The sequence below is a fragment of the Podarcis pityusensis genome (genome assembly GCF_964106645.2).
Source record: "Podarcis pityusensis genome assembly, chromosome: 7".
In the NCBI taxonomy this organism is placed as follows: domain Eukaryota; kingdom Metazoa; phylum Chordata; class Lepidosauria; order Squamata; family Lacertidae; genus Podarcis; species Podarcis pityusensis.
In genome coordinates this window covers 59,654,356-59,668,208 of record NC_138031.1, presented here as the reverse complement: position 1 = coordinate 59,668,208, position 13,853 = coordinate 59,654,356, and the positions used below count along the sequence as shown (strand labels likewise).

Here is a 13,853-nt window from a genome sequence, read left to right as displayed (position 1 = left end):
GTAGCCAAGACCGGCATTGGGGCAAACTACACGATGCCGTAGCCAAAAGATAAGAAAAGGGAAGCTGGTCTAGGACTTGGGGACTCAATGCTCACTTTACCCAGTGATTTGTGTCTATCTATAAATTGCAGCCCAAACTACCTGCCACGTCTAGGAAGCATGCAAATATCTTTCACAAGCTGACTACAAACAATCACCCCTTGGTAGAAAAAAAAAATAACACAATGCTTAGGGTGTGTGTATATGTGTGGGAGAGAAAATGGTACCTTCTGAGAACTCCGCCACCTCTGTCACATTCCTGCCTGCAGATTTCTGAACATCTGACAGTTCCTGTTAATTTAGTCTCACTCCCCAGTTCAGCTCCCCATATGGAAAGCTGGAGTGATTTTTGAGTAACAGCAAGTAATATCTAAAGTGGCAGCAACTGGCAACTCTGATACTGAGCTTGGTTGCAGCCATTACCCAGAATCCCTCTGTTCTTTTTGAGAAGCAATTACAATTTCACAGGTTGGAATTAAAATTCCCTGCAGTATGCAATAGAGTAACAAACTGTCAAAGTGATTTCAAGCTGCTAATCTCTCACCGTGGAATGAGTGAAAATAGAATTCCTCGTACCCTGTGTACAGGGCTGACAACTTAAAAAGATTTCCAGTGCCTCTGAATACATGTGGGAGAACAGCATGGTCTGCCCACACACAGGATGTTTCCTAATATGTGATGTCTATAAAAACCAGCTAATAGCCTGTATGTTTGGTTTTTTAATAAAAAAACCTTGTCATAATGTATGTAAATTCAAGGTGTCACAAAGACCAACTCACTGCTTATGCTGGCAAATGCAGTATTCTATAGTACAATCACAGTGTGATTTTTTTCTGCCCATCTCTCTTACCCTGGTGCTACTCAGTAATAGTTTTGCATTCAGTTACTGTGTATTAACATTATTTCAAGTGGCAAATACCCACAGCTGAATTTAGTCCAAACTGAAAAAAGGAACTACAGGCCCCGAAGCATCACGAACAGAGCTTAACAAAAGGTACTGTTTCTGCCAGGGTTTTTTGTTGCTCCTATTGTTGCTGTGGCAGGACGCGGGTGGCGCTGTGGGTTAAACCACAGAGCCTAGGACTTGCCGATCAGAAGGTCGGCGGTTCAAATCCCCACGACAGGGTGAGCTCCCTTTGCTCGGTCCCTGCTCCTGCCAACCTAGCAGTTCAAAAGCACATCAAAGTGCAAGTAGAAGGTAAGTCCAGCGGGAAGGTAAACGGCATTTCCATGCGCTGCTCTGGTTCGCCAGAAGTGGCTTAGTCCTGCTAGCTACATGACCCAGAAGCTGTACACCGGCTCCCTCGGCCAATAAAGCGAGATGAGCGCCACAACCCCAGAGTTGGCCATGACTGGACCTAACAGTCAGGGGTCCCCTTTACCCTTTTTATTGTTGCTGTATCCTGGTCTCACAATTTTAGCATGGCTATACTCGCAGCAAACATCTCTGTAGAAAATGAATTTGTGGTGTTGAGAAGCTCGTGTGCAGAAATGTGAGGTGCCGAAGGATAGACGGGAACCTGTGGCATTCCAGGTGTGGCCACACTACAACTCCCATCATTCCTTGCATCAGCCACACTAGCCAGGGCAGATGGGAGCTGAAGTTCCAATAATATATGGACAGATTCCCCACTCCTCCAGTAAATGGACCAGGGACAACAACCCTAAATGTTATCATTGTTACATCACTATCCATGTAAACAGAGCTTTACAAAGACCGAGAAGATGGGTCCTCAATGGCTGGCTAAGGAAAATGGCAGATGCAAGGAGCAGAAATGAAAACAGCTTAAAAGAAAACAACGGGTGGTTTTCTGTGTATTTAGGCTTAGTTACAGTAGGATATGGGCACTAGAGGGGTAGCATAAAGGCTTCGCAGAAAAAGTGACTGGCACCAGGTCCCAGGCATCCAACAGCACATTCTTCCCTGGGCCATGCTTTCTGAAGGGGGAAGAAAATGGCCTTAATTGCAAAAAAAGATTTGCAATTACTTTACAAAAAAGATTTGTAAAGTCTTTTTTGTGATGTTTGCCTTGACTGGGGGAACTGCCTCATAATTGCTGTTACTTCATTAGTATTCACAAGGCTTGGCACCAGCAGTTAAAATGTATCCATTAGCTTTTCAGCTAGCACAAACTCCACAGGCCTTAGGTGAACCTCTCTGGTCTCTGAAATGAACTGTATCAACAGCAAAAGGGAATTCCTGCAAGGCTGGCTTTCTTGAGCTATTTGGGAGGAATATATAAGCAAAGGCTTCAGCCGTTTGCGTAGGTTGCCTTCCCCACACACCCCTCCTTAACTGCATAGCCCAGGCTGTGACAGCTATTAAGAGGGTGGCATAGAAAAGATGACAGTGGCACTGCGGGTGTAAACTGGTGCTTAGTGAGCACCAAATTTAGAGCTCGATAGCTGGCTGGTTTTGTTCAGAAGAGTTGGGGGTTTAATGAGATTTGATGGACACATGCATACTAGTTTCTTCTTGATGGAAGCCAATATGGACTCCAATATGCAATCCTAATTACTTGCCCCAAGCACTGAGGTATGCTTAGGCAGTTTCCAAGCTTCTGCCGTGCTTCTCTCAGATTATTTTTAGTAAGCCGCTCAGGCTTGGAGCTTTTGCCACAACTGCCAGAGATTTCCTGACTTTGGCTGTGTAAGAGTTCCCTGCTGGCCTGATGTGGATCAGAACCTGAAGCAATGTCTTTAGACAGCAGGATTCTGACCACTGTGTGTACAGCCTTCAATGTCTTCTAGGCTTGTGCTTCCCAGAAAGGCTGTTCAAAGGTCTCATTCCCCTCTGCTATCTGTGAGATCTCAAAGCGTGAGAGAATGTGAGTTCCGAGAACTGCGCAACCTCTTCCACTTAGAAACTACAAAAGGCAGGTGGTAGTAAGCAGAGTGGAATGAATAATGTCAGAGCAACACCTATATGTATGTATGTTAAGCATCATATAAATGTGATGGGCAATGCACACAGGAAGAGGAAGAAATAGGACAGAGGCTTGAGGAGGGCTGCAGCAGCCACTGCTACTATCTGAGAATGTTATGCTGCGTTTGGAGGCACCCGTTGCTTAGACTGACAAAGAGCTGCCTCGTTCATTCAAATCACTGGCAAAACAGCCTGCACACTTTAGTATGCACCCTTCTGCTGTGTGCACACTTGCTAATCTGGCACGTCAGTGCAAGGGATATACACTTTAAACCATGACAGTGTACCCAGACACGACATTGAAAATTGTGTTGCATTCAAAATATAAGAAGCAGCCTCGTGTATCTTCTATGCACAAGATATGCTTTATAGATAAATAAGGTTACTGCATCCTTAAAACAATAGCAAACCCCAAAGCATTAGATCTGTTTCAGGCAGAAGAAATAGGGACTCTGGAATATTAAGACTGCAATCCTACGCACACCTCAGAATTAGCTCCACTGAACACAGTGGGACTTGCTTCTTAGTAAGCATACATGTAACCAACAGATTTTAATTACAGTTCAACAATTCATGGCTTTTTAATGCTGAGACTCTATTGCATTTTCTACTTGAATTAAGCTAGTGTATAGAGCTGCATTCTCCAGACTTGGGTCCCATATGTTGTTGGACCACAAACCCCATAATCTCTGACCATTGGCCATGATAGTTGAGGATGGTGGGGGTTGTAGTTTAAAAACCTCTGGGAAGTTAGGGTTGGGGTAGGCTGGGAAAGAGGACAGCATTTACAATGCTACTGCAAATCTATGAGACCACTGTCCAAACAAAAGATAGCTGAACTTCATATTGTTTGCTTCACATTACATTTATGGATTGTAGCTTTTGAATCACCTACTTTTGTATGGAAACTTGTGGCTCTATTTTTTCTGAGAGAGTGTGAATGTTTCAAATATATATCTACCTACACTTAACTGAGCAATTTATTTTTATAGCAAAGGGAATACACAAGCTTTCAAGTTTACACTACATATGTCATCAAGCAGCCTAGAACAGTTCCCGATTCTCAGAACCTATTACAAACACAAATATTTTTAGCAATTTCAAGTGGCCTTGGCGCGAGAAATTTAGCACATCAAACAATATGTTATCTAGCATGAGCATTAGAGGTTTTGTAAACATTACAGAAGTCAGTGCTGAATCCATTGTTCTATGAATGTAAAAAGGCTAGGTATTTTGATTCCTAGGCATATCTTTTAAAGGTCCTGGAAAAGAATCAAACCATCTGTGAGGAAGTGACTGTATTGGGGCATCCATTTAGCCTATAAAAACATCTTGCATTGTTTACTTGGAAAGAATGAGCATTAGCACATAAATAATCAGCTGTGAAGCTAATTTTAAAAAGGAAGCAGTTCTGCTTATACAAGTTGTTCATCATCACCACCAACACTGCTATGGTTCAAAGTCTCACATCAACCGTTCTGCTTCCTTATAGGTAAAAATGTGGACATGTTCATAGCTGTCAAAGTAGAAATTGGTGAGAACTTCACACATTCCATTTCTCTAAGGCAAACCTGGTCCCTGGCTCTGATAAATTTATCTGCCTGTAGGCAACAGAAGTGCTATCTCCCAATGAATCAAGACACCTGAGACTTCCCCTGCAAACTTCTAAGAAATACTACTTGGGGCGGCCGGGGGGGGGGGGGGCAAGAGACATAAAAAAACAATTTGTTGCTCATGTTTCTCCTAAGTGCTTTTTCATGGATATTGCCATTCGAATGTCTCAGTTGGAGACTGTTCTCATTCACCACAGACCTCTACACACTCAGTTCACTTCCCTGCAATTACATGTACCTTTACAGCACAACAAAGATGGCTTTTACTTCATCTTCTTGAAAAGCCAAACCACCAGGCTGCTTTTAAGAAATCCTCATGGGCCAAAAACAGTGCAGTGCTACAGTTTTAGAGTGTGTGTTGGCTTCTTAATGGCATCTCAAAGAATTAGGGAAGTCCTCATAATTTGCTCATGTCATTCTGTACTGGTCTCTGAAAGCTGTGGTTCTTGGGGTGACCTAGTTTCACAACATTTCAAGTGCTTTCCTTCCCCTCTTATCAGTTTCATACTTCTGGGTGCATTCTGCAGGCTACAAGATGGGCAGTGTACTTTCTCACTCTTGGTCCTTTACCCTTGAGAGGGTATCGCCACAATTCCAATCTCATTCTCTATTTTTGCAAACAGATTCCTAGCTTTTAGCAGTATAAACAGAGGAGCTGAGTGCAGAGAGACATTTCAGGCCAGTTGTGTGACATTTTCTCACTTGAATAGGGGTTTTTAAAAAGCCTTACATTTCTACAGATTTCTTAATGTCCATAATTTAATCACACAAGTGTCCAGTTCTTAATCCAAGGATAAGTATGATTGGAGCAGTGCTTTATCTGAGTTTTGGAATTGGTTTTAATCCATTTGAGCAACTGGAAAAGGAGTGTGCTTGTCCACCTTGCGAGCTTCATGAAAGTCAGTTAGTAATATATTCTATGACACCTGACAGGTACTTGCATACAATAACAGCCCTTTTCACCCATGCCTCTGTGTGCACACACAAAACTCCAAAACTTAGCCTTTTTACTATCCAGAACAAGAATAAAAGCCAACAAGATCGATAGAAAAGTCTTGCCAGATTGTAAATTGGTCCCTCTATTTTGCAGACCACCTTGCTCTTTATGGACAGATGTGGCAGAAGCTGTCAGAAAAATAATTATGTACCTGATTTTCTTTGTGAGAATTCACTTCCCTTTCTGATGTTGGTGAGGTTACACATACATTCTGCATAATTTTTGTGTGCGTGTGCACACTGGCATCGAGTGCTTCATCAACCCAGCTAAGGCTACATGCAAACACTCTTGTCAGCGTGTACAACCTCTGGTTTAATCTGAAACTGCCGTTGTGGAGTCATCATGTAGGGAACTGAATAGGGTCAGAATAAATTTCTCCCTAATGGTACAGATGGACACTAGGAAACCAAGCAGATGTGTTGGAGCTAATCAGACAGAGGCTCAGCAGGGTATCTAAAATCTCTGCTGGCACTTCATACCCCCTTGAGGAGTTTTTAATTAAATAGCTTTCTGTGTGTATCCTTTTGTTTTATCTGTTGCCAGTATTCTGTCCCTTCCTGTGGTTGCCAGCTCTTCCAAATAACCCATCAGTTTGCGGCAATAATCCTGAGGAGGAGGAGGAGGAACCGCTTAATTATATAGGGTAAGAGAGAAAGATAAGAGCATACTTTGGGCAGCTCAAGAGTTAAATATGTTTTCTGTTGCTGAGGAGCCAGAAAAGGTTGCTGGAATTCTGTTGCCATATCAGGTCACCATTAACTGGAAGCTTCTGAGCAGTAAGTTCTGCTGAACTCCTGCAACTAAGAAATGGCTCTGAACAGCAGGAAGACAAACCTTAGGCGGGCAGATCTCTGCTTCAGCTTTCCAAGTAGAAGACACCCAGGCAGACTTGCGGAACCCAGTTGCATAGGAAACAAACACAGTTCTGTGGGCAAATAGGAAACTGACCATCTACCAAAAATATGGCTTGGTTAGTCTAGTCAAAGCTGCACCATACATTGAAAGCACATGGTCTACGCCACCCCAAGAATACTGGGGGTTGTAGTTTGTTAAGAGTGCTGAGAATTGTAGGTCTGTGAGGAGAAACTACTGTTCCCACAATTCTTTGTGGGGAAGAATGCCATGTGCTCTGAAGGTAGGGTGTGAATGCAACCCTGGTTTTGCTTGACATTGCTTTTTCAGAGTCCAGCTAATAAAGAGCAGCTGTGTGAGGAAGGAGATAGCAAGGAGACTTATACTGACTCAGACCATTGGTCCATCTAGTTGAGAATTGTCTACTCTGACTGGCAGTGGTTCTCCAGGGTTTCAGACCCAGCCCTATCTAGATACCTTCTCTCTCAGCGCTACCTGGCGATGTCGAGGACTGAACTAGGGATGTTCTGCATGCAAAGCAGATGTTCTACTACTAAGCTATAGCCCTTCAAACTACTTTAATCCGTTATTATAGGGCCAGACAACTAATGATGGAGATCTGTAGCAAAATATAATTACCTCTCCCTCCACCATGAGCCCTGCTGCTCCAAGGCCACTGATGACCTAGCACAGTGGTGTCCAAACCTTTTTCAAAGAGGGCCAGATTCGATGAGGTGAAGGGCCATGAGGGCTGACCAGAGGACCGAACAAAGTTATTAACCTTTTTGTAAGAAGTTGAAGTTGTTGAGTTTTTTTTTAGGATTTTACCCCACGAAATAAACTGCTGCAGGGGCCAGATTAAACTGACCGGCAGGCCAGATTAGGCCACTGGAATAGATTTTGGACATGCCTGACCTAGCAGAATGAAGCTGGAATTCTTCCAAGAATTGTTAAGGATAACAGGTTTCAAAAACACACTGCCCAGAAGCAGACAGATATCCTCATGAGCAAGACCTCTAGAGAAAACCAATCCCGAAGAGTAATTATTATTTTGTCTCATTTACAGAGAAAATAATCATCGCAAGCTGCAGTGTTGATGGAACTGGTGTTCTTCTCGTATTTGCATTGCAAAAGAGAAGCTCAAGGCCCCATGTCATTTTGACTGGTCTTACCCAGCTCTTGCAAAAATGAAACCCTCTCCTCCTTCACAACGATACTACATGATATTGTAGGGAAGGTGGGAGGTGCAGGATAAAATGAGAAAGCACGGTAAAATAAAAATTAAAGATGGGGAAGCCTATTGGAGTTAGATTTTCAAACACCCAAATAAACTAATGTAACCTCTCCAAGTTTATATAGAAAGGATTGTGTGTGTGTGTGTGTGTGTGTGTGTGTGTGCGCTCCGTTTGCTGGAAGTTACTTTTCTTTCTTGCTGCACACACCTGCTGGGATGCCGAAGCCTCATTAGAGACAGAATGCTTTGGGCAGCTCAATACATATTCTTAGGAGGACCAAGTTGCTACCTGGACTTTTATATTAGACATCCAGTAGGCTTTGCTACTCAAATAAGCAACTTTGAGAGGTCATAGATTGTTCCAGTGCAGAAGAACTACTTGGGCCATCCCACATGCTACATGGTGATAATGGCCGCTTACCCTGCTCAGGGGAGGGTGGTAGTTGCAGCCCATCATGGGCTCCCCCCAAAAATCCCTGGGGGACAAAGCCATTGGGTCCTCGCCTAGCTAGCTGCATTGGACGGTGGAATAGCCTGCTAAGTCTTAAAGGCTGGATGCACACACAGGTGGAATCCTAGTCCACCTAGGGGTTGCATCACCCCAACCCAAAGCAAATGCAATTTCTGGGCACCCTGTTAGAGGAGGTTAGGTGGAAGTCTCTGTTCAGAAGCCAAATGGGGGGAAGCCATGTCCTTTAAATGTGTGTTGAATATGTTTTAAATGTATGGTGCTGATCAGCTGCCTATCTCCAAGGAGCTCAGCACCACAATATTATCCCATTTCCTAAACTCTAAGGGAGGCTAGGCTGAAACCAACGGCTTCTGCGAGGCTTCATGGGATTTGTACAATTCTGTTCTCTGCACTTTGGAAGCAAATCCTATTGATTTCATTGGGGCTAAATATATTCAATATAAATATTTAACATTAAGTTGCAAAACTTGGGCCCCTTGACCACTGTACTATTCCAGTTCTACAGCAAAGGCTCTATTACATACGACAGGTGCATTGGAGCAACCTTTGCCAGCCAGCAGCATATACCACAGTGTTGGGATTTTTGAACGTCGTCCTGAAATTTCTCCAGCATATTAACCTTCACACTTGTTAGCACAAAACTCCTGATAAATTTAAATAACTTCTTGATTCCCCAAGTCATTAAAATAATCCATAAAGTAGTTAAGCAGACTGTGAAAGTTCCAAAATATTCATTAGAGACTTTTGCAAGCCAGCACAACGGATGACCCATCAAGCTAAAAGCAGCTCACCAGGGGCTCAGGCACTCCTCTCCTTTCTCCCCTCCTTTATTTCCTGCCTCCTTCATAGGCTGTAAAATAGACGTGTTGTCAAGTGCCTGGCAAAGCCTAATGCAGGAGCGGGACAGCTCAGAACGAAGAACCAAAAGCAGCCCTTCCAGCCTTTCTATCTGGACCTCAGGACTCTCCCCGGGGCATGCCCCCTCACCAGCACTGTTCTACTCCGTCCTCAAGTATTTCTGCACAGCTAGAATGTGTCCTTGACCTCTGATGATGCCTCTTGCTTGCCTGGTATGTAGGAACCTCGTGTCTTTTGCTTGGCTGGAATGCAGCCTGTCTTTCAAAGGTGAGAATCAAACACCCATTGCTCCACCCACTTTTGCCTTTGGCCCTGCCCACTCCTGGCAGGTAGCGTAACACACACAGAGACACACAGACACACAGACACACACACACAAAAGTTGCTCATGAGACAGTGTGGCTTGTGTGCTGCAAACAGCTCCCCACCTCTGCCATAATGCAGGCCCAGTGGGCTATGTTTAGTTTAGTGCGGGGGGGGGGGGAGTGGCCCTCCAGTCCTGCATATCTGGCCCTCAGAAGCAATGTCTGAGAGATCTTAAGTCTATTCACTACTGATCAAGAGCTTATCTGAGTCCCCCTTCCACCACATGCTTTAGAATCCCTTTCTTCCTCTAAAATATTGTATTATTGTAAAAATGTTAAGGCCAATGTATGTGTCTTATTTGTTAAAATGTATTACATGGCCAGGAGACCTCTTATTCCACCATTCCCTTGACATAATTATATTCTTGTGCTGTGACTATCATATATTGTAGGATGCTTTTTATTTTTCCAAAGGCATCCAGATTACAAGTGATGTGCCACGATTGGTAAGTATAAATATTTTAATGAGCTCCAGCAATGGATTTCCATCACATACAGGAATGTAATGGTACCATATCTCTCTTCTCCTTCACGTTGCCCAATCCCATTAATCATAAATGTCAGTAGAGTCTCTAGATGACTTCCTGAATTTTGACAAAAAGCCTTCATCCCTGCCTTTTAAATTCCAAGGTCAAGGATAATGTAACATTCTGAATAATTATTGGCATTATTTTACTTTGACATTTCAGCCCTGCTTTCCATTGAACATTCAACACAAGGAATGAAGAAGAATGTCATATTTCAATTCGCTGGAGGAATTGCCCCAATTAAACCTGATTGTAAGGGTATCAGAAATGAAGCATTAATTTGCCCATAAATTGCAAATACTTCATGAAGGGGGAGTGAAGAACTTTCATTAAAGGCATTAAAAGGTTTATCGTGACAAGAACAAGCAATTTTTTAATTCTACTTCTTCTCCCTAAGCTAAGAAAATAATGTGCTCTCTTCACCCATGGGGAATGGCCTACTTGACAGAGTATATGTTTGCCCAAGATGCTCTCTCCTTTAATTTCAGTTGAAAGGTCAGGGTTATAATTTTGTTGTGTCACTGAATATTAAGGATATCCTTTCAAGCCTTTGTCACATTGTTAATGTCTGTCGTTAAAGGTCCTCTGGGCAGCTTGAGATGGAGAGAGGGCCACTATAAAACATCATTTAAAAAATAAGAAGAATGGTACATGTGGATGCTAACAAAAAAACCAAAAAACCCTTTCCATCAGTTTTTCATTACTGTAGATGATGCAGCTACAAAAATCTGTGAATTGGCCATTAAAAAATAGCATTGCCAGAGTTTATGTTTTGGGACCAGTTACAACAAGGAGCAAAATTGTTTCGCCAGCACTCCAATCAATAGAATAGAATAGAACAGACTAGAACAGAATAGAAATCTCATTACATATTTATTAGAAAACTGCTTTGTTCTCTATTTGTAATGTCTTGTCTTATACACAGTGATCCCGTTTTATTGTTCAATGCTTTGTTTCAGTTTGCTTGCTCACTTAGTATAGTGGTACCTCAGGTTACATACGCTTCCGGTCACATACGCTTCAGGTTACAGACGCTTCAGGTTACGCTTCAGGTTACAGACTCCGCTAACACAGAAATAGTACCTCGGGTTAAGAACTTTGCTTCAGGATGAGAACAGGATGAGAAATCGTGCAGCGGTAGTGCGGCGGCAGCAGCGAGAGGCCTCATTAGCTAAAGTGGTGTCTCAGGTTAAGAACAGTTTCAGGTTAAGAACAGACCTCCAGAACGAATTAACTACTTAACCTGAGGTACCACTGTATATTAATTGGTTCCTGTTGTCTATTATACCCTTTCCTGGTTTTGTTGTATGAGATTCATAGGCAGCTTTTGAGCTGGGCTCCCCTTTAGACATACCCAAAAATTCTGGCCTTTGTCTTCTGGCTCTGATCCTGTGCTCACTTTACTCTAGACGATGGGTAGGCAAACTAAGGCCTGGGGGCCGGATCCGGCCCAATTGCCTTCTAAATCCAGCCCGCAGACGGTCCGGGAGTCAGTGTGTTTTTACATGAGTAGAATGTGTGCTTTTATTTAAAATGCATCTCTGGGTTATTTGTGGGGCATAGGAATTCGTTCACTCCCCCCCCAAAAAAAATATAGTCCGGCCCCCCACAAGGTCTGAGGGACAGTGGACCGGCCCCCTGCTGAAAAAGTTTGCTGACCCCTGCTCTAGACTCTGCCTTTTAGCCCAGATGGTCCTACCCCCAGGTGTCCTCCCAGATCTCCTTCTCCAGCATCAAGAGATAATTCTAGCAGCAGTAGAGGCAGGCTCATGACCCAGGTCAGATCATTGGCAATACCACTGAGCAGCTGTTTTGGGGAAATAGGAGTTGTTCTCTCTCCTGAGCAGCTAACCGCTTCTGTTGCAATTTTCTTTTCTGATCCTACCTACATGTGGGTGCAGCCCAAACACAACTTGGTTGGGGGAACAGCCCCAGGCATAGGCTCATGTACTTCCCTCATGGTGCAACTCCATTTCCGTAACAGATGTTTAGGTCACCCCCTTCAGCAAAACTACCAGCACAGCAGACAAAATCACAGCAAAGGTGAACACAAAGCCAAACAGCAGCATAGCAATTTGGGGTGGGAGGGAGGACTCAGCAGAGTGGGTAAAACTCTATTAAATCAGGCCACTCATAGTCTATGCTGGAATGGCAGTACAATTAAAAATATCTTTCCCTGGTGCTGAAAAGTCAATACAGTTGGCATCAGGTGCTGCATTGCTGGGCTCCAGTTGCTCTTGGATGAAACAAGTTCTCTACATCCATTTCACTTTTGGAACAGAAACTGCTTTGAACATCCTCTAAGAATGACCTCTGCTGAGACAGAGACAGGAGGAGTGTGTGACTCCCTTGATTCCCTCTCACAGCAGCTTTTGGCATCATTGGCGGTGGTATCCTTCTGGATAGTTGTTGGGGATGGGTGTTTGAAAGTGTCCCAATCCTTATTTCTATTGCTGATTCCAGAATGCATGAAATCGCTCAGGGAGGCTATCTAGAGTTGTGGACTGAAGGTATCACTGATATGTGGATGATCCCTTTATCTGCTTTTCATCAAATCCAGATAAAGCTGAGGGTCCAGCTGCAGGAATCCACAGGATGAAACTCCATCTAGATAAGACTGAGATAACTGTTTAATGTGTGGTCCTTCTGCCCAGCTGAGTGTTGTTCAGCCTGTTGTGGAGGGCACAGGCCTGTACTTTGGAGGCGTTCTTGGATCCAGCACTGTCGTTGGAAGTACAAGTGGCCTCAATATCTCACAGGGCTTTTTATCAGCTTATGGACATAGATGGCACATCAGTTTATCTGGACTTAGCAACAGTTAATCATGCTCTGGTAACAGGCAAGCCACCTTGGTACCAAACACTGGGTGCCCGGGGTGTGCTGATGTCACTGCGGCATGCGCGAATGATGTTGGCATGTCTGTGGCATGTTGTTGGCACTTGCACATTGCAGGGCCATGCTGACATAGTGCCCCCTATGGGGTACCGAGTGGAACTGGGGGGGCTGGCCCCTTCATTTACAATTTGTGGGTGCCTGGGCACTCAGGGCCCCACATAGGTGGCACTAAGAAATCTTGTCTGGATTTCTGCAATGTGTTATATATGGAACTGTGTTTGAAAGCAGCCTGGAAACTTGAGTTGGTCCCAAAAACAGGGGCAGCAAGATTTGAATGGTGATGATAAACAAACAGGGAGCTACAACGGAAAAGAGCCTGCCTCCAATCATCACCCCTCTAACTTCAAGTGGTGGAGGAACCAAGAAAGAGACCCCAAATATGTGTGTGTATTCAGTGACGATCACAAGGATCTTCCCCACCAAGTTGTTGTCCTTCTTTATAGGGAGCAATCAGGTGGGAAATTCCCATGTAATTGGCCTGACTTGCAGCTATAACACAGCTTTGTGGGAGCACACCACGGGGAAGTGACATACAGCAGCTCCTGTGCATATGACTGATTGGGAAGGGGAGCTATTTGTCCTTGCATTCGACGTCTCACCTGGTGCAGGTGAGTGAATGAGCTAGTGGAGAAAGGGTTAACTTCTCCATCGCTTCTCTGCTGCTAGGTTTCCATGCTGGCTGTCCTTCTTCTCTACCAACCTATCTGTTGGAAGCCCTTTTAAAACAAAACAAAACAAAACAAAAAACAAACAAACCTACTAAGAGGATAGCATGTGAAGTTTCCATGCTAGCTGGCTTAGAAGGCTAGTAAATTTTTAAAATTTACAGACCACCTTTTTGCTGCTGTAATCCATTATATTCCTTGGATGTTACAGTTCAGCAGAATTCTGCAGGAAACTTGGGGGACAGGGAGGCAAAATTTCACTGTGGCCTTCTTTCTAATTATTATAAATTGTTACATGAGAATGAAATTTAAATTTTCCAGAAAGGAACATCTAGAAACTAATCTTTATTTTCAGCCTAGTTATAGATCAATGGCATACCCAGCTGCTTTCACTCAGGATCACATTCCTG

General features: G+C 43.7%; 1 long non-coding RNA gene across 11 annotated transcripts in view; it reads right to left on the bottom strand.

Annotated features, from left to right (window-relative positions):
- LOC308481682 overlaps positions 1-13,853 on the bottom strand; it is a 98,735-nt gene that overhangs the window by 31,686 nt on the left and 53,196 nt on the right. The gene's annotated exons all lie outside the window — the stretch shown is intronic.